Below are 21,383 nucleotides of genomic sequence, written 5' to 3' on the forward strand. Positions count from 1 at the left end.
CGACAATTTTGGCGCGATCAACGTGGGGCGTGGCCAGCGATCCGAGACCCCCTGGACCCATGCCTGGATGTCTGTGGATGATACCCGTAGTGGCTGACCTCGAGGACTGATCACCCTCTTCACACGGTAAGTGGCGATCATATACACTGTATGTGTCACACTTGCTAGTGTCTCAGCCGTTATTGGTTTGTCTGTGGTCTCCTTGGGTCTGGGGAGTGACCGATCGAGTGGTGAGATCGAATGCGATCCTGTGCCACGCTCTGAACCAGCAACTGAGAGACGTCGCATCCTGTGCGATCTCTGTACACCACACCTTCTCCACCAGTCATTGTACTCCGTTCAACCACCCTGCCCGTGACTATTGTCTAGTAGTGAAGTGGAGTGAAAGATTGAGCTACTTGTAGAGTGTGGGGCGGCTTAGAGAAAGGGACAGGAGACGCAGCCTCTGTGATATTGTGCAGGCAGGTAAATAAGGCGTTCCGTGAGGGGACCACCTGTCTAGTTAGGTAACCTAAGACGTTCCGTGAGGGGACCACCTATATTTTTGTGGAGGGGTCTCATTAGGAGGCTGCCTCCCGACTGTTTGGGATATCGTGGCAGGATAGTCTGTTAATCACTGTGTTCAGGTTAGGGACAGGAAACATTGAGCGCGAGGCTCTTTTCCTAGTACGTCGAACGTGAGGCTCCGTACTGTGGAACACAGTGTTGAAGATCGCTGCCAGTGGTTTTACTGCAGAAAATCATAGTATCCTGGGAGCCAAGCTGCGTATCTTAAAGTAGAAGTCCGTACCCCACAAGTTAGATGAGGATGTCGTGGAAGTCAAGACAATGGTCACGGGAGGGCAAGAGACAGTCAAGAAGCTTATCTGCGAGTTGCAGCGAGGCTTAAAGAACAAAGGATGAAAATAGGTTGATGGAGAGGAAGGATCAGATAATATAGAACCCGTATTTGGTTATAAAATGCCTTTGAACTGTGATCTTACAGATTGTAAAATGGCCGCCGTGCCACTGATGATGAAAATGCAGTCCCAGTCAGCGCCCTGTAATGGCGGCGGAAAGAGATCTCCAGAAGCGTAGGTGTGTCCTGTTTGTGTTGTGCAGAATCCAACCTGGGTGGAGACCTGCCTTGTGTGTGCGTATGTGCCATCCTTGGGGCTCCGCCCAGACCACGGAGGATTATAGGAAAGTATTGTTGAAATTAAGTCTGGAAACTGCTGCAGTTTGTGACTGTAGAAGATACGGAGCTTTGTATCAGTGTTGCGTAGTGTACTAGATGGGAGGGGCTGTGTGAGCCGCTGCGCGACCCGTTTGCAATTTTTCCCCTCGGCGCTGCGGGCTAGAGGGATGGGGGGGGGGGTGCAGGCCATGTATTGCATTCCAAAGTTTTCTCTGTCCTTGGTTTAGTAAAGACAAGGGTTAAATCACTAGCTGTAATCATTCTTGCTCGCTCACTAGCCCCCACCTTTGCAGTTGCGAGGTCAGTGTTTCTTATCTCTATGTAATAGATCTCAGTTTCTGCCTCCTATTGTACATGCAAGTCCAGCTTCACACTCCAATACGCCTTTAACCCTGTATAGGAATCTAACTCCCTCCAAGCTTCATCATGTCAATTCTCAGATCAAGAGCTTGTTTTAATTAGAGTAGATGACAGACCCAATAAATATACTTTTATAAAACCTATCCCTGTGGGACCTTTCCCTGAAGTTACTGTTCAGTTCGTAATCTTTTCTATATGTTCGGTAAATTTACTGGGGGCAGATTTATTATTACAGTTCTGCTCCAGGATATAATTCCAAGATGATGGTCCTGATAGACCCAGATTCTCCCCCAATAATGCCTGTAGAACCAGTAAAAGTGTTTCTCAAACCTGGTGCCCCTTTTTCTAAAGTCCATCAATACCCTTTGAAATATGATCAGGAGCAGTATCTCAAGGGGTAAATACAAATGTTATTCGATAATGGTGCCCTGATACCCTGTGTTTCCCCATGTAACACGCCCTTGTTTCCTGTTGAGAAAAAAAAAAAAAAGACCCCACCCGGCCAACCCCCTGTGTACCGGCTGGTACAAGATCTACAGACAGTTAATGCAGTTACTGTTCCAGAAACTCCGGTGGTGCCTAAGCCACATACTCTTTTGTCCCAGATATCTCAGGATGCTGCTTGGTTCATAGTTATCGATCTTGCCAATGTCTTCTTCAGCATTCCATTACACCCAGATTGCCAGTTCTGTTTACATTCATTTATCAGGGATGACAATTGACGTGGACAGTTATGCCAAAGGGGGGCCAGTCATAGCCCAAGAGTGTCAGGCCTACCTTGCCACTTATGGCCCCTTGCAACCAGGAGAGACTATGGCCACCCCACACGATGTATATAGTATCCTTAACCAAGTACAACCTGGCCACATGTCCATGGCTGGACAGCTGCGACTTCGGTGTGCTATTCTCATGCCTACTAATGTGACTTTGAAAAGGTGCACTGTCCTGAACCCCGCTACTTTTCTCCTGGTTCCCCTGGATCCAAAGGGGGGAGGAGTAGGTGACATATAGGTGACATGAAAAAAGGACACTCTTTTTCTTTCTAGAATGGATCCAGAGGAACAAGATTAGGTTTCCAAATTACATGATTGTCTAGAATTGATGTCTCAGGAAACGGCTGGTCTCTAGTGTGCCTATTCTAATGCTGATTTTGAGCTTTTTGTAGATGGATCCCGTCACCAAGATGACCAAGGACGCTTCTGTACCAGATATGCTGTGGTCTCAGAACATGAGGTAATCAAGGCAGAGTCAATGCGAGCTCATATGTCTGCACAAGAAGCAGAGCTCAAGGCGCTTACAGAAGCAGAGCAAACTAGCAGAAGGTAAGACTGTAAATATCTACACTGATTCCAGGTATGCTTTTGGCATTACACACGGTTACGGGCCTATCTGGAGAGCCAGGGCCTTCCTGACAGCAAATGGCCACCCCTTTAAACGTGCTGAGGCAGTCCAGCAACTTATGAATGCACTACAGCTTCCCACCCAAGCAGGCATCATAAAGGTAAAGGCACATACAAAGGCACTGGTGGACGGACAAAGGGTAATGCACTGGCAGACCAGGTTGCGAAGAAAGCAGCAAGCACTCCTGTGGCCTCTCAAGTACATCACCTAGACACCCCACCATCTCCACTTGTGTTGAAAGACATCTTAGCCCGGTTACAAGAACAGGCAAGTAAGGAGGAGAAAGATAGGTGGCAAAAGATAGGGGCTTGCTCTGATACCGTCACTGGACTATGGGGGAGGGGTGAAAAGGTCTGCCTACCACAGGTACTGTACCCAATGATGGCACAGGTTCTGCACGAGAATGTGCACCACTCGAAGACGGCCATGTGTGACACCCTACAGAAACAATGGATTGCCCACCGGGTTTTCCACCTGCGCAGAAAGGCAGGTACAGAGCTGCATGATATGTGCCACACATAATCAGGGTAGGACAGTGAAAACCCCATCCAAACACACTCCCCGGCCCTTTACCAAATCCAGAGACTGCAGATTGATTATATTCAGTTGCCTAGGGTAAGGACGTATGAGTATGTGTTGGTCTGCATTGATTTATTTTCAGGTTGGCCAGAAGCCTACCCAGTTGCCAAAGCTACGGCTAAGACAACAGCGAAGAAACTGATGGCTGAGATCATATGCAGGTATGGAGTTCCTGAAGTCATTGAAAGCGATCGGGGTACCCATTTTACTGGAGAGATCATGTCAGAGGTAATGGCAGCACTGGGGGTAAGTCAAGCATTGCATACTCCATACCATCCGCAGAGTAGTGGAAGAGTGGAAAGACTAAATGGAACTCTTAAGCTTAAAATCCAGAAGACAATGGCAGAGACTGGTAAACCATGGACAGAATGCCTTCCTCTAGCTTTGTTTTCAGTAAGATATACCCCAAACAGGAAGACAGGACTGTCACCGTATGAGATTCTGTTTGGCAGGGGCCCCAATCTTGAATGTTTCTTTCCACAACAGTTGCAGCTCAAGTACCAGGACTTGACTAGCTATGTGCAGGCCTTACATGGACACCTTGCCAAAGTGCATTTAACCGTTTTCAGTTCTTTTCCAGACCCAGACAAGGTTCCTGGACACCATCCCTTTGTGCCAGGAGACCTGGTGTATGTGAAAAAGTTTGTGCGCAGAGATTGTCTCCAGCCGAGATTTGAAGGACCTCACACGGTGATCCTGGTCACCCCCCACTGCAGTAAAACTTGAAGGAAAGAGCACCTGGATCCACGCCTCACACTGCAAAAGAGACCGAACCAGTGTTTAATCACAGAAGTGACTGAAGGGAAATGTTGCTGTTGTTTTTGATCCTGGAACTGAGGGCTATCCTCGCCCCTACCTCTTCGGCCCCTATTGCAAAAATAAGAATCCTGGCCCCACTATTCTCTGGGTAAACCTGACAGCCCCGGTGAATATCTGGCGATTTGATTTCTGTGATGTAGTCAAGTGCTCCAAGACTGATGGTAGAGGGAATTATCCAGTTTTATATGTGTGTTACCAGAAATGACAATGATAATTGTTATTATTGGACAGATGCTGCCTGGAATACAGGGGATGATTGGGGATATAAACCTAGCGAAGCCATGTTCCCTAAGGATAGAGCGGGTAGGAGTCTTCGTGAGAGAATGCATCTAACAGCCCTTCTGCAACCACCTAGAGGCTGTAAATGGGGTAAAAGTTGTCACCCCCTCCTCCTGAATCTTGAAAACCCCCAATCTGCTGATCTGCAGACGTTTGTACTAGGAAGGCATTATAATTATGTATTTAGTAGTGGATACTATGGGAATTTAGGCCATATACAGCTCCAGGATATTAGTTTCAGACCAACCAAGGCCCCTGTTACCAGTATACCTAAAACAGGCCCAAGTGAGCGTTTGCAAAGTGTAGTTAATGAAGTGATACCCATTCCAAGTCTCAGTTGGCAAGAGGTTTTCTCCATATAAACACAAACCGCCCCAAGGAAAAACCTATGGTTAGAATGGGTGAGATACAATGTAAAAGTTCAGAATATCTCTGTAGGATGTATTGCTTGTGCTGCTGCGAATACACACCTATACACACATGCATTGCTTTTCCCTGATGACAACACCACTGCCTGTGTCATGAATCTGTTGAAAGGTTTGAAGCCCACTGATTGCCCAGATTATGTCCTACTAATTCATGAGAAACCCAAACTTAAGGTCCCAGGAGAAGTAACCGTATTAGCTGACAATTACACCTGCTATAATTCCCACGACACCACAGGTACACCAGTAGGGATCTTCGAGACAGGTTTCTGCAAAGAGAACAGTTCTCTAGATACTGATTTGCTAATTAAACATACACAATATATGTACACCAAAGATACCTGATGAACCTACCAGAAAGAGGAGAAGTCTCGATCAGCTCCACATGAGTTGTGAAGAAGATCCACTGATATATATTAATGCCATTGGAGTGCCAAAGGGGGGTGCCTGACCAGTTTAAAGCCCAGAACCAGATTTATGCCGGCATTGCTTCTATAATCCCACAGGTGCAGATTAATAAAAATGTTGAATGGATCAAATATATATATATATATTACAGTGAACAAAGATTTGTCAATTATAGCTGTGATGCCTTTAAGGGTATAGTTGAGGATTTGGGCCCTAACACTTGTATGACCCGTGCTGCAACCCGACCTAAGAGTATTACACTGAATCCTGTCCAGACAAGATCACATGTAGTGACATAAGAAGCTGACACAGGATTGTGGTTGGCGGATAGTGGGGACATTAACTTTTAGGAGTAGGCTGACAGTAATCCTTTTGGGAAGGAGCTGTAGACCAGCATGTCATGTCGCCCCCACCACCAGAGAACCAACCACATCAGGTAGGGTAAGACAGATACAGGAGTATTATCCCTGGAGGCCCTCTGACTAGCTAGCTATGCAAAAACAATTGGCTGACCCTGAGAACCAACCTTTCTCATTTTACAAACAAATAATGACAATATGATGGATGTATAAGTGCACCTGGGCAGGCCTAGGTAGTTAGTGAAAGCAACTCCGACTGGCACCTTCCTCAATCAAGAAGTAGACCCACCAGAGTACGATGGTACTGATCCAAGGGAGATCCCTAAGTATGTCCCCCTCAAGAGAGTAGACAGAACCCCCCATTCTCAGATGATGCTAAGAGATTTAGTTTAGGGACAGTGGGAGAACTCCATGTGAGGTTAGTGAAGGGTTCAGCTGCCTGGAGGCCTCTCGCTAGGGGAGAGTTTCTGAGGTGTCTGGATGAAGAAATCCATCTCCCCTTTTCCCATCACATGGACAGTCTCAAAGGATCTTTCTTTAAGGGAAAAACTTAGTGTTTAGGGGGGATTGTCAAGGTGAAAATGTATTTTCTTATATACCTTTGTATTTTTATATATATATTTATATTCTTTTTGTACTTTTATATCATATACTGTGAAACAATAAGTTTTTCCTATCTGCTAGCTAATGCAAATGTAATTGTATTAAAGATGGCCGCTAGTGTTCATTCTTCATTTTAGTCCAGCGTCCGAAGAGTTAACTTTCATTTCTTCAGAAACGAAAGTTAAGGAATGAGAAGAAAAGGAGGATCCACCAGAAGACGTCAGAACAAATCAGAAAGACTGAATGCTAGCTTAAACCCCGCCTAATGCACGCCTTCCCCTAACACTCAATATAGTATTGTGTATCTTAGAATAAAGCCAGTTGGTGTGACCTGCAGACATGTGTGGATGCACGGGGCATTAACTAAGTTTGAACCAGCTACCTGTCTGATTTATTCTTATCCGGTACCAGATGCCCTGCACACATATTAATTTGGAATGACTGGTGAAGGAAGGGTATATTGTCGTTTTACGACCCCGACAGTTCCACCATTACACTCCCCAGCAACATGCCCGCTGTCTTGGGGTCATAATTGATTCATATCTTTCATTCACCCCCCACATCACTGGCTCGCTCTTGTCATCTACACAAAAACATTTCTAGAATTCGACCTTTTACTTTCAACTCGTATTCATTCTCGTCTGGACTATTGTAACGCTCTACTAATCGGCCTCCCTCTTACTAAACTCTCCCCTCTCCAATCTGTCTTGAATGTAGCAGCCAGGATCATATTCCTCACCAGCCGTTACACCGATGCCTCTACCTTGTGCCAGTCGTTGCACTGGTTACCCATCCGCTACAGAGCTCAATATAACTTATCACTCGCACCCACAAAGCGCTCCATGGCTCAGCACCACCCTACATCTCCTCCCTGGTCTCAGTCCACCACCCTACCCGTGCCCTCCGTTCTGCTAATGACCTGAGGCCAACATCCTCAATAATCAGAACCTCCCACTCCCGTCTCCAAGTCTTCTCACTACCCAGGATAATACGATTAATCCCCAATACCCACAGTTTTAGGCCATGTTCACACAGTGCGTTTTTTACCGCGGAACCGCGGCGGTTTTGCCGCTGCGGTTCCGCAGCTGTTTTCCATGCAGGGTACAGTACACTGTACCCTATGGAAAACAGGACACACTGTGCACATGGTCCGGAAATTTAAAAAAAAAGCCGTGCTGAATAGCTCCCGGAAAAAAGAAGGAGCATGTCAATTCTTCTTCCTGAACCGCAGCGGTTCTGCACCCATAGACCTCCATTGTGAGGTCAAAATCGCAGTAAAACACGCAGATCAAAAATATATCTGCGGGTTTTACTGCGGTTTGTGGTGCAGAACCGCTGCAGCCGGAAGTGCGGGGAAGCCGGCGGAAGTGCGGGGCCGGAAGTGCGTGGGCGGAGAGACATGGAGGCATACCGTCGCATGGGGATCGTGTCGGCCGTTTGATTGATTTGGTGTGTGTGTGTGTGTGTGTGTGTGTGTGTGTGTGTGTGTGTGTGTGTGTGTGTGTGTGTGTGTGTGTGTGCGCGCGCGTGTCCCCATGCGACGATAGTGCCTCCATTGTGCTAAGTCGCCGTATGGACTACTACTCCCATCCGGTATTAGGATGGGAGAGTTGTCCCTGTGTCCGGCGACTTAGCACAATAGTAAAGTTACACAAAACACCTACACACAATACACATACATGACACACAGTACAGTACATACAACACATAACAGAGTATATACTCACCAACAGCACACTTGTAGGCGAAGCCCTCGATCCTCCAGGAAAAAATCACAAAATAATAAACCAAATCCATACTCCCTGTCCGCAGAATCCATAAAACGAGTGTCCCACGCCGATCGGCTGCTCTCCGGCGATACACTGCCAGGAGCGAAGCTCCTAGCAGTGTATCGGGTGCTGTCCCGGAGCTCAATGACTCCGGCGTCTCGGTTAACAGCAGTACAGCTGCGTTGAACTTTCCCACGCAGCACTGCCGTTAAGCGAGAGAGCCGGGGTCAATGACCGCCGGTAAACTCGCGCATGCGCAGTGACACACCGACAGGAACTATGGCTCCTGTCAGTGTGTTGCTGCATCCGTGGAGAGCAGACATATCTCTGGATGTGTCTGTTCTCCATGGAAAATCTTCGTGGGATACGTGGCACTTAAATACGTGGCACTTAAATACGTGACACGTGTCACTTATACGTGATACGTGTCACTTAAATACGTGACACGTGTCACTTATACGTGATACGTGTCACTGAAATACGTGGCACTGAAATACGTGGCACGTGGCACTGAAATACGTGGCACGTGGCACTGAAATACGTGGCACGTGGCACTGAAATACGTGGCACGTGGCACTGAAATACGTGGCACTGAAATACGTGGCACGTGGCACTTAAATACGTGATACGTGGCACTGAAATACGTGGCACTGAAATACGTGGCACTGAAATACGTGGCACTGAAATACGTGGCACTGAAATACGTGGCACTGAAATACGTGGCACGTGGCACTGAAATACGTGGCACGTGGCACTGAAATACGTGGCACGTGGCACTGAAATACGTGGCACTGAAATACGTGGCACTTAAATACGTGGCACGTGGCACTTAAATAGGTGGCACGTGGCACTTAAATACGTGGCACTTAAATACGTGGCACGTGGCACTTAAATACGTGGCACGTGGCACTTAAATACGTGGCACGTGGCACTTAAATACGTGGCACGTGGCACTTAAATACGTGCCACGTATCACGTGGCACTGAAATACGTGATACGTGGCACTTAGGCTATGTTCACATTTGCGTTGTGCGCCGCAGCGTCGGCGCCGCAACACACAACGCAAAGTAAAACGCAGCAAAACGCATGCACAACGCTGCGTTTTGCGCCGCATGCGTCCTTTTTTCGATTGATTTTGGACGCAGCAAAAATGCAACTTGCTGCGTCCTCTGCGCCCGGATGCGTGCGCTGCAGTGACGCATGCGGCGCAAAACGCGGAGCGCTGTCATTCAAAACACGTCCACTCATTTTGGTGTTTAGTCCCAAAATGGAGGATGGAAGAAGAAAAGGGTTGGACAAGGAAATGACATCATTTCTTTTTTTTTTTTCCCCCCCCACTGCAGTAAACTTTATTTCTGTCAAACACAGACAATCTGCAGACAAAACTGCATCAAAAAACGCACTAAAAAACGCACTAAAAAACGCACCAAAAACGCACCAAAAACGCACCTGCGTTTTCTGCAGAGACCTGCAGTTTCAGTCAGGAAAAAAAAAAGGATGGAAATCCTGAACGTGTGAACATAGCCTGAAGCGTGCCATAAAAGTGCATTTCTTCAGACTGGCCTACCGCCTCAACTCATTTTTTAACTATCACTGTGTTGCCCATTCAACATTTTCTTCATAACCAGGTTCCTCACACGCTTTATGCATTTAATAGCCTCTGTGTCTGTACGGTTACATATTCTGGCTGATAACCGGTTCATGCAGCTTAACAAGAACACCCGATTTCTTACACTATGGCTGGTCCGAACAATGAAAGCAATTGTCACCATCCACCTCTCCTGTCTCCCCTATTTCCTCAGACTGTAGCTTGCGAGCAGCAGGGCCCTCTCTCCTCTTGGTGTCTGTTGTTTATGTGACTGTTAGGTTGTAATGTTTATTATCTGTACAATTTCCCCTGTAAAATGTAAAGTGCTGTGGAATATGTTGGGGCTATAGAAAGAAAATATTTTTGCATTTCTCAGTCCATTCAGTTGCTTTCTTAAGACACCTAATCTGGCTGTTCGCACAAATGTCATCATGTGAAGCCTGTTCCTCACCGCTGCTCTAATCTGATTGCAGTGGCGACACCACTTCAATAGCGCACATCACCGCTGCAGTCAATCATGTAGATGGCAGGAGCTGCCGTGCCCAGTGATTGGCTGCAGCAGTGATGTGCGCTTTTGATGTGGTGTCACTGCTACAGCAGAAAAGCAAATAGGAGCAGCGGCAGAGAACAGGCGGAGGACCGGGGTAAGATGAGTACTGCTTGCCTTTTCCTTTCTATCTTTTGGGGCCCCTTTTCCAGTAGTGTAAAAACCCCCGTCACCTCTATTGATTTCTCATTTCCAATTATTTGGCATAAAAAGACTCCAATCGCCCAGCGAGATTTGGGGACCAGAGACATGCATGTTTTAACCCTTCATGTGCAGCTTTTTGACTTGGTGATAACTAGATGACAAACCCAGGAGTTGTAGAGGTGGAAACATGTTTGTCATCCAGCTTTCCACAGAACAGCAAGAAACAACAAGATAAGTGGAAAAAGATTCGAGGACGCGATTACCTGCTTTCGATTTTTGGACGTGCTCGATAGTCTGCCGGGTGTTCACCCCGACGTCATGGAAGTCGCGCCTACGGCCGCCCCGTTCCCCGATAGACACTTCTGCAAGTCCGGCTGACACCTGCAGAACTAAGCGAAAGAAAAAGGTTTGTTAAACTATTAGCTACACAGGTCTCCCTTACACATACAGGGGGTCACAGGACAGAAAAGGGGCCCCCAATACTGCACAGTGGCGGCAGGAAGCATCCTGTGAGACTACACCAGGAGGCCTCTCATCCTAGCAATCAGTAGGGGCCCCACAGCCGGACCCCAGCATCCAGCAAGTTCTTACTTATCCTGTGAATAGGTGATCACTTCCCATATTTGGAATAACCTTTTATAGGATTGTCTGGGATTATAACCATACAATTATTATTTGTGGTTGAAATATTCAGCCTGTCCAGTTATGAAGCAGCACCGACTGTGAATCAATGTCTCCTGCTGATGTGCAAATGGAGCAACAGGCAAATAGGCAATTAGCAAGACAGCCCCTATAAAGGTGTGGTTCTGCAGGGCTGACCACAGACCATTTCTCTGTTCTCATCCTTTTTGGCAGCTTTGGACACTTTTGCATTTTGTCATTGCTCTCACCCTTTGAGGTACTGTACAGTAGCATGAGGCGGTGTCAACAACCCACAGAAGTGTCTCAGGTAGCGCAACTCATCCAGGATGGCACAGCAATGAGAGCTGTAGCAAGAAGGGTAGCTGGGTCTGAGCAGTGTCCAGAGCATGGAGCAGATACCAGGAGACAGGCCAGTACACCAGGAGATGTGGAGGGCATCAACCCACCAGCAGGACCGCTACCTCCTCCTTTGGGCAACGAGGAGCAAGGGGAACAGTGCTAGAGCCCTGCAAAATGACCTCCAGCAGGCCACTAACATCCATTTGTCTGCTCAAACTGTCATATACAGACTCCATGAGAGTGGTGGTATAGGGGCCCGGTGAATCCAGAAGTGGGTGTTGTGCTTACAGCCCAACACCATGCAGGGCTATTGACATTTGCCAGAGAACACCAAGATTAGCAGATGAGACATTGGTGCCCTGTGCTCTTCACGGACGAGAGCAGGTTCACATTGAGCACGTGACAGAGTCAAGAGGCACCGTGGAGAACGTTCTGCTGCCTGCAACATCCTCCAGGATGACTGTAACGGTGTAAGAAGGCATTTCTTTGGAGGGCCGCACAGCCCTCCATGTGCTCGCCAGAGATACCCTGACTGCTATTAGGTACCGGGAGGAGATCCTCAGACCCATTGTGAGACCATGTGGAGGTGTGCTGGGCCCTGGGTTCCTTCAGATGCAGAACAATGCCAGACCTCATGTGGCTGGAGTGTGTCAGCAGTTCCTGCAAGATGAAGGCATTGAAGCTATGGACTGGCCTGCCCATTCCCCTGACCAGAATCGAATCGAGCACATCTGGGACATCATGTCTTGTTCAGTCCACCAACACCATGTTACATCACAGACTGTCCAGGAGTTGACAGATGATTTAATCCAGGTCTGGGAGGAGATCCCTCAGGAGAACATCTGCCACATCATCAGCAGCATGCCCAGGCATTATAAGAAGGTCATACAGGCACGTGGAGGTCACACACACTACTGAGCATCACTTCATTGTCATGAGGCATTTCCACTGAAGTTGGATCAACCTGTAATTTGATTTTCCACTTTGATTTTGAGCTTCATTCTAAATCCAGACCTCCATGGGATATTAGTTGTGATTTACGATGGTAATTTTTAGGTTTTATTGTTTTCAATGCATTTCACCATGTAATGAAAAAGATTTGTAACTGGAATATTTCATTCAGTGATATCTGGGATATGGTGCTTTAGTGTCCCCTTATTTTTTTTGAGCATTGTACATACCATATATCTTTTTACAAATTATTTAAAGCCACAAAAATAATATATATATGCACATACTATACACATAATAATTATAAATATATTGTATCATATTTGTGGTTTGGGAAATTTTCAATAAAAAAAAGATTTTTTTTCCGAAAATGTTCAAACCACAAATATTTCTAAAAAACTTCATTTTTATAATACGATAAATAAAATAATGGTATTGCCCTATTCCTGAGATCTGTAGCTGGAGCTGTGCGAGGTCTTCCTTATTGTGGGGCGAACTTCTGTTTTTATTGGTACCATTTAGGGGTACGTACAACATCCGGATTCGTTTTTTTTCTTCCCCAAGTGGGAGATGACCAAAAGACGCTGATATATTGCAGAGACACCAGAAAAGCTTACACATATACATATGTATATCTATATTTTTGGGATGAGGACAATCTGCTCCCAGCACCACAGGGATTGCACCTGTATAAATGCAGCAATGAATTACAGCAGCATCTAAAAACTGTTCACACAGCAGTGATCAGAGCTGTCTCCGATCTCGGCTGTTAGAGGCTGGTGCCAGCTATGCAACACCGGTCCGCACACCTGCATCCCATATGAGGACTATCAGCACTTCCTAGGTCAGGATAGTGTTAAAGGGGGAACGGGAAATGTCACGATATGGTATGAAATATCATATAAGTTTAGTTCTGTTGCTAGCATGCTGTGGGTTAAAAAACCCCCTTCCCTTTCATTCAGCCAAGAGCTGCCTTGCCAATGTATGTGAGAGGGGAGTTTTATTGAAGAAAGGTATTTACGACTGGCATAGCTGCAAGGGAAATTGGTACTAGCAGGAACTGTTAGAGAAACTTCTAGAACCATGCGGTCCTTTGTTCTGTTATTGTGAGATATTAGACAAACTATTTGGGATAGTAGAATGATAAATACATATTCTTGATCTCCATCGAAGCATCTACCCATCACTCTAAACACAGTCGTCTAACTCCATCGGGGGAAGAAGTAGTGATTGCTCTGTACATAACAGGACATATTTGATCTCATTAGAAAGCCCACGGTAATCTGAGATGAATGCTGGGTATGATATGATTCTGACATGTCCTGTAGCGAAGATACCAGCATTAGATATCTTTAGGGGACATTTAGTTACACTGAAGAAAGAGGCGGGCGATCTCAACACAGCCCTTTCTGTGAGGTCACAGGCTGTAGGTTATAAAGTTGATGGCAGGCTTCCAGGGGGGGAGTTGTGAGTTTTTACCTGAAGCGACCAGACTGCGAGTGCCAATGCATTGGGATAGATGGAAAGCTCTCCTAGCCTGTTGCCTGCAAATGCAATGATCTGAGAATATGTGAGTGTTACCTTTTCTTCATTTAATCCTTTTATTTTTATAATTACCTTGTACATATTTGCAATTGTCTCATTTGTAACATCTTTGTAAAATATTTTGATAAACACTGCATAAACTTTATGGGTATATTATTTCATGCCAGTTATTTCTCCATGCTCTAAACCGTACCCTGTCTCTGAAGGGAATTACGCTACTGTTTGGGTTAGCTCCAGACCCGTTCAATTGGAGCTGGTGGCAGCGACCGTGTGCAGGCTTTTGGGGGTCACTGTAGCGACTGCGGCTTGATAATTATTGTTCCTGCCTGAGTGGGAGTAGTTATCGCGTTGCTGCAGTGCGCCCAATAGCCAGTACATAGCAGGCAGCCTTTCTGGCGAATAATCACCCTAGGTGCAGTACCTAATCTGACCTGACAAAAGGGGGGCGCCAGAGAGCTGCAAGGTTTAAGTGGAACTGTAAGCGGGATACACAAATCCCTGCAGTTCATGGTATATTGAAGAGCAGTGGGATACCTAAAATAAGCCCCTGCTGTAAACAAGAGGTCAATAGCCTCGTGTGTGTTTTTTTTTCATCACATTGTGGCAGTGGAGGGATAACTAGGATAAGCCCCCTGCACATGTGATAGCCGTCTGCTGGTCTAAAGTCACCCCAATCCGTGACATATTGTAGGCAGCGGCTAAGGGATCTTGACAGTCACGGTGTGAATCGTGACATATTGGTGGCAAGGCGGTGGGATATTAGAGCATTAGTGATTTGGTTTGAGCAATCATTCCTCTCACTAAAAACTTGCAGAAAGTTCTTGCGAGAACTCTGCGCAAATAAGTTTGGAGAAAGAACTCAGTGTTTATTAGTCTTGAGACAATTGTGTGTACTGGTAATTATCCCCTCCCTTTTTCTACGTTTTTCTATCCTATCTTTTATTTGGCAACCATGGTTGGGCTGGGAGAAGCCTTTTATGAGCAGCAGACCAGAGACACCCTTGTTGCCTTATGCAGGTCACAGCACATTGACTATGCAAGCAAAAACAAAAGCGAACTGGTCGCAGCCCTGATGCAATGGGAAGCCGCTCTAGACCACTAACAGAGCCCAGAAGCCGCAGATGCCAGCACAAGCGAACATGGTGCTGCAGCAGAGGTCCAACCACTGAATACGGGCCCTACTGGCAACCAAGGGGGCGCAGACCTCCTCCTGCAGCTGGCTCTGCAACAATGCTCCGCAGATGACCTGGACCGACATCTGCAGCTGATCCAGCAATACCAAGAGAGCTGAGCGAGAGGCCCAGGCCCAGCGAGCCGAGCGAGAGGCCCAGCGAGCCGAGCGAGAGGCCCAAGCGGAGAGGGAGTACCAGCTGCAGATGGCCCAACTACAAATGCAGGGGGGTCGTCCCAGTCCAGTCGTGAGCCCAGCAGCGCTCAGATACCGAAGCCCCGGCCTGACCACTTTCCTGTTATGGAAAAGGATGGGGACTTGGACACGTTTCTGCGGGCCTTTGAGAAAGCCTGCAGACAGTACCAGCTGCCTACACAAGAATGGGCACGGTACCTTACACCAGGGCTGAGAGGAAAAGCTCTGGAGGCGTTTGCTGCCCTCCCTCAAGAACAAGATGGTGACTATGAGGCCATCAAGCAGGCTCTGATAGCCAAGTACCAGCTTACACCCGAGGTGTACCGTAAAAAGTTTCGGACCCTCCAACGTGGCCCACACGACAGTTACAGTGATGTGGTGCATGGACTGGGGACCCACTTTGACCAGTGGACCCAAGGACTGGCAGTAACCACTTTTGCCCAGCTGCGAGACCTGATGATCAAAGACCAGTTCTTCCATCTTTGCCCAACTGAGGTGCGACAGTTCGTGATGGACCAAGAACCCAAAGACGTGACGAAAGCAGCGCAGATTGCCGATGCCTATGAGGCCAACCGTAGATCGGAAGTGCGGAAGCCAGTCACCTCCAGCTGGAGAGGGGGTAAGCCTGCATCCAACGCCAGTACCCCTGCCAGCCAACATACCAGAGGTCCTGTCCCCGTGGCCAACAGCACCAGACCTACCACCGAACTTCGCCAGTGTTACCACTGCCGGTAGACTGGACACCTCAGTCACCGATGTCCAGCCAAGCAGAAGAACCCCTCATCCCAGGCCCCAGGGCCTAATGCAGCAGTTCTTTTGGTGGGTGGTGTGGCTGGGAGGGTGTGTGACAACGTACAGCCCGTCACTGTGGGAGGTCGTGTTGCTACAGGCCTCAAGGACACCGGGGCTGAACAAACCCTCATCCGACCCGAACTGGCGGCCCCTGAAGAAATCATTCCGGGGAAAACCCTAACTGTCACTGGGATTGGGGGCATCAGCTGTCCCTTACCGATGGCCCGGGTTTTTATTGATTGGGGTGCTGGGAGCGGGGTGAAGGAAGTGGGGCTGTCTGATAATTTGCCCACTGATGTTTTGTTGGGGACTGATTTGGGGAGGTTGGTTGCATACTTCGTGGATGACCCTCCTCCCCAATCTACTAATGAGGGTAAAGTTAACCCTGGTGATGATGATGATGATGATGGGAAGTCGCATGTGTTACCTGACCATGCTTTATCTTGTAATATTGCATCTGATAACCATTTTTTCCCTAGGATTGATAGTGGAAATGTTGTACCTGTGCCAACTGTATCTGATAATGATGTTTCTATGAAAGTTGATGTGTCCATAGGTACAGGAGTGCTCAGCCCCGTCGCTCTGCGGAGTGAGACGGCTGAGGAACCCCTAGCAGGGGCAAGTGTCGGTGCTACGAGAAATGGGGAGATACATGGGAACCGTGAGGAAGGTGATGCCATGCAATTGACCAGTGCCACCGAGGAAGGTAACTGGCCCATAAGTAGCAATGCTCCTGAGGTAATGGGGGTGGACGGGGAGGTAGAACCCGTAGCAGCGTCGGCTGATGGGTCTGTAGAAACCCCCGGGGAGACAGCCTACGTAGCTGCTGTCACCCGCAGTCAGAGTGCCCGAAACGCAGATAACTGTCTGCCTTCCGGACCCTCCTCAGTCATCAGTGTGACTGAACCAGAGGTGGACCCAGAGCAGGTCCCAGAGGGCTCCCGTGGGGAAGGGACCCTGACGTCACTTCTGGCTTCCCCTAGCCAGGAGTTTCAGGCCGCTCTGCACGCAGATGCGAGCCTAGAGAGTTTGAGACAACTCGCCGGGACGTCATTCTCCGAAACTGATAAGGAGAAGGTGTTCTGGGAAGGAGGAAGGTTGTACCGGGAGACAGTACCCGGAGAATCACAAAAGGAGTGGTTGAGGGAAAGACAGCTGGTCGTCCCACAGCAATTCCGGGGTGAGTTGTTGCGGATTGCCCATGAGATCCCGCTAGCTGGACACTTGGGGATCAGCAAAACTAAGGCCCGGCTGTCTCAACACTTCTATTGGCCTAAGATGGGGACAGATGTGTCAAACTACTGCCGCTCCTGTGTCACCTGTCAAAGAGTGGGGAAGGCGGGGCCTGCTCTTAAGGCTCCCCTGATCCCTTTGCCAGTGATAGAGGAGCCTTTCCAGAGGATTGCGGTGGACATTGTGGGCCCGCTGGCCGTCTCCAGCAGCTCTGGAAAGCGATTTATTCTTACTGTGGTAGACTACGCTACCCGGTACCCAGAGGCAGTAGCTCTGTCATCAACTAGGGCAGATAAGGTGGCGGATGCCCTGTTGGCCATCTTTTCACGTGTAGGATTTCCCAGGGAAATGCTTACTGATCGAGGGACCCAATTTATGTCTCACCTAATGGAGGCTCTCTGTAAGAAAATGCAGGTGAAGCACCTGGTATCGAGTGCGTATCACCCACAGACCAATGGCTTGTGTGAACACTTCAATGGTACCCTCAAACAGATGCTACGCATGCTGGTTGAGACACAAGGGCGCGCCTGGAGCGGTACCTCCCACACCTGCTATTCGCTTACCGAGAGGTTCCGCAGGCCTCGACGGGGTTCTCCCCCTTCGAGCTCCTGTACGGCAGGCGAGTCCGGGGACCCCTTGGGTTGGTAAGAGAATCCTGGGAAGAGGAGCCGAACCCTTCTGAAGTGTCCATAGTGGAGTATGTCATGCGCTTCCGTGACAAGATGCAGACCTTGACGCAGTTGGTGCATGACAACATGACGCAGGCTCAGGCTGATCAGAAGCACTGGTACGACCAGAACGCCCGGGAGCGGACCTACCACGTGGGTCAAAAGGTGTGGGTGCTGGTTCCTGTACCAACGGATAAGCTTCAGGCAGCCTGGGAGGGCCCGTACGTCGTCCACCAACAGCTCAACCCGGTCACCTACGTGGTCACGCTTGACCACACTCGGGGTAGGCGAAAGGCCTTTCACGTCAACATGATGAAGGCTCATCACGAACGTGAACCTTTCGTCCTACCGGTCTGCAGCGCACCCGAAGACGGGGAGGAAGACACCCTCCTGGACATGCTGGCCCAAGCCAAGGCCCGTGGGTCCATTGAGGACGTGGAGGTAAGCGCCTCGCTAGATGAACCACAGCGGTTGCAGTTGCAAACCACACTGGAACCCTTCCGGGTCGTGTTCTCCAACCGGCCTGGAAGGACTGAGTTAGCGGTCCACGAGGTGGACACCGGGAATCACGCCCCACTACGGCGAACACCCTATCGAATCTCTGACCAGGTGCAGCAGATTATGCGCCAGGAGATCGATGAGATGTTACAGCTGGGGGTGATTCGACGGTCAAAGAGCGCGTGGGCCTCACCGGTAGTTCTCGTGCCAAAGAAGGACCGGACCACCCGGTTCTGCGTGGACTACAGGGGGCTCAACGCCATTACAGCCTCTGACGCGCACCCAATGCCGCGCATCGAGGAGCTGCTTGAGAAGTTAGCTGGCGCAAAATACCTGACAATAATGGATCTGAGTCGCGGATACTGGCAGATTCCCCTGAGCCCCGAGGCGCAGGAGAAGTCCGCCTTTATCACACCCTTTGGACTGTACGAGTCCACGGTCATGCCCTTCGGCATGAAGAATGCCCCTGCCACTTTCCAGCGGATGGTCAATCTCCTGCTTCAGGGACTGGAGAAGTATGCTGTGGCGTACTTAGATGACATTGCCATCTTCAGTCCCTCCTGGGATGAACACCTGCAGCATCTCGAGGAGGTGCTCGGGCGAATTCACCGAGCAGGACTGACTATCAAGCCGGGAAAGTGCCAGATGGGCATGAGGGAGGTTCACTACCTGGGGCACCGGGTAGGCGGAAACACCCTAAAACCAGAGCCTGACAAAGTGGGCGTGATCGTGAACTGGCCCACTCCCAGGACCAAGAAACATGTGATGTCCTTCCTGGGCACTGCAGGGTACTATAGGCGCTTCGTGCAGCACTATAGTAGCCTGGCAAAACCTTTGACGGACCTCACCAGGAAGAAGCTACCCCACATCGTCAACTGGACAGATGGCTGTGAGGGGGCCTTCCAGGCGTTGAAAACAGCACTGTGCAACGCCCCTGTGTTGAAAGCAGTCGACAGCAGTCGACCGTTCTTGGTACAGACCGACGCCAGCGAGTTTGGCCTTGGTGCTGTGCTCAGCCAGGTTGACTCGGAGGACCAAGAGCACCCCGTGTTGTACCTGAGCCGGAAACTTTTGCCGAGGGAAGTGGCCTACTCCACCATCGAGAAGGAGTGCCTGGCCATAGTCTGGGCCCTGCAGCGCTTGCAGCCCTACTTGTACGGTCGCACCTTCACGGTGGTGACCGACCACAACCCTCTGCGCTGGCTAAGCACCATGTGTGGAACCAACGGCAGGTTGCTACGCTGGAGCCTTGCCCTTCAGCAATTTGACTTCACCATTGAACACAAAGCGGGCAGGGAGCATGGGAATGCAGATGGACTGTCCCGCCAGGGTGAACCCACGGAGGTGCGCATGGAGGTATACCGAGAGGTTCTGCCGCCGTAGCGCACGCAAAAAGGGGGAGGTGTCACGATATGGTATGAAATATCATATAAGTTTAGTTCTGTTGCTAGCATGCTGTGGGTTAAAAAACCCCCTTCCCTTTCATTCAGCCAAGAGCTGCCTTGCCAATGTATGTGAGAGGGGAGTTTTATTGAAGAAAGGTATTTACGACTGGCATAGCTGCAAGGGAAATTGGTACTAGCAGGAACTGTTAGAGAAACTTCTAGAACCATGCGGTCCTTTGTTCTGTTATTGTGAGATATTAGACAAACTATTTGGGATAGTAGAATGATAAATACATATTCTTGATCTCCATCGAAACATCTACCCATCACTCTAAACACAGTCGTCTAACTCCATCGGGGGAAGAAGTAGTGATTGCTCTGTACATAACAGGACATATTTGATCTCATTAGAAAGCCCACGGTAATCTGAGATGAATGCTGGGTATGATATGATTCTGACATGTCCTGTAGCGAAGATACCAGCATTAGATATCTTTAGGGGACATTTAGTTACACTGAAGAAAGAGGCGGGCGATCTCAACACAGCCCTTTCTGTGAGGTCACAGGCTGTAGGTTATAAAGTTGATGGCAGGCTTCCAGGGGGGGAGTTGTGAGTTTTTACCTGAAGCGACCAGACTGCGAGTGCCAATGCACTGGGATAGATGGAAAGCTCTCCTAGCCTGTTGCCTGCAAATGCAATGATCTGAGAATATGTGAGTGTTACCTTTTCTTCATTTAATCCTTTTATTTTTATAATTACCTTGTACATATTTGCAATTGTCTCATTTGTAACATCTTTGTAAAATATTTTGATAAACACTGCATAAACTTTATGGGTATATTATTTCATGCCAGTTATTTCTCCATGCTCTAAACCGTACCCTGTCTCTGAAGGGAATTACGCTACTGTTTGGGTTAGCTCCAGACCCGTTCAATCGGAGCTGGTGGCAGCGACCGTGTGCAGGCTTTTGGGGGTCACTGTAGCGACTGCGGCTTGATAATTATTGTTCCTGCCTGAGTGGGAGTAGTTATCGCGTTGCTGCAGTGCGCCCAATAGCCAGTACATAGCAGGCAGCCTTTCTGGCGAATAATCACCCTAGGTGCAGTACCTAATCTGACCTGACAAAAGGGGGGCGCCAGAGAGCTGCAAGGTTTAAGTGGAACTGTAAGCGGGATACACAAATCCCTGCAGTTCATGGTATATTGAAGAGCAGTGGGATACCTAAAATAAGCCCCTGCTGTAAACAAGAGGTCAATAGCCTTGTGTGTGTTTTTTTTTCATCACATTGTGGCAGTGGAGGGATAACTAGGATAAGCCCCCCTGCACATGTGATAGCCGTCTGCTGGTCTAAAGTCACCCCAATCCGTGACATATTGTAGGCAGCGGCTAAGGGATCTTGACAGTCACGGTGTGAATCGTGACAGGAAAAAAAAAAGATATAAAAATAAACAAAGAAAAGCCCGCACAACTCAGTGGTGATATTCCCCGTCATCCTGCAGCTAAAT

At 48.6% G+C, this 21,383-nt stretch overlaps 1 pseudogene across 1 annotated transcript in view; it reads right to left on the reverse strand.

Moving 5' to 3' along the window:
• Positions 1–21,383, reverse strand: part of LOC143817420 (piwi-like protein 1) — a 113,004-nt pseudogene that overhangs the window by 80,833 nt on the left and 10,788 nt on the right. The window contains exon 4 of the transcript XR_013224145.1: positions 10,722–10,847. The product of XR_013224145.1 is annotated as a piwi-like protein 1 (transcript). The remainder of the gene's footprint in view (positions 1–10,721; positions 10,848–21,383) is intronic.

This window comes from Ranitomeya variabilis, chromosome 3 (assembly GCF_051348905.1).
Source record: "Ranitomeya variabilis isolate aRanVar5 chromosome 3, aRanVar5.hap1, whole genome shotgun sequence".
Classification (NCBI taxonomy): Eukaryota; Metazoa; Chordata; class Amphibia; order Anura; family Dendrobatidae; genus Ranitomeya; species Ranitomeya variabilis.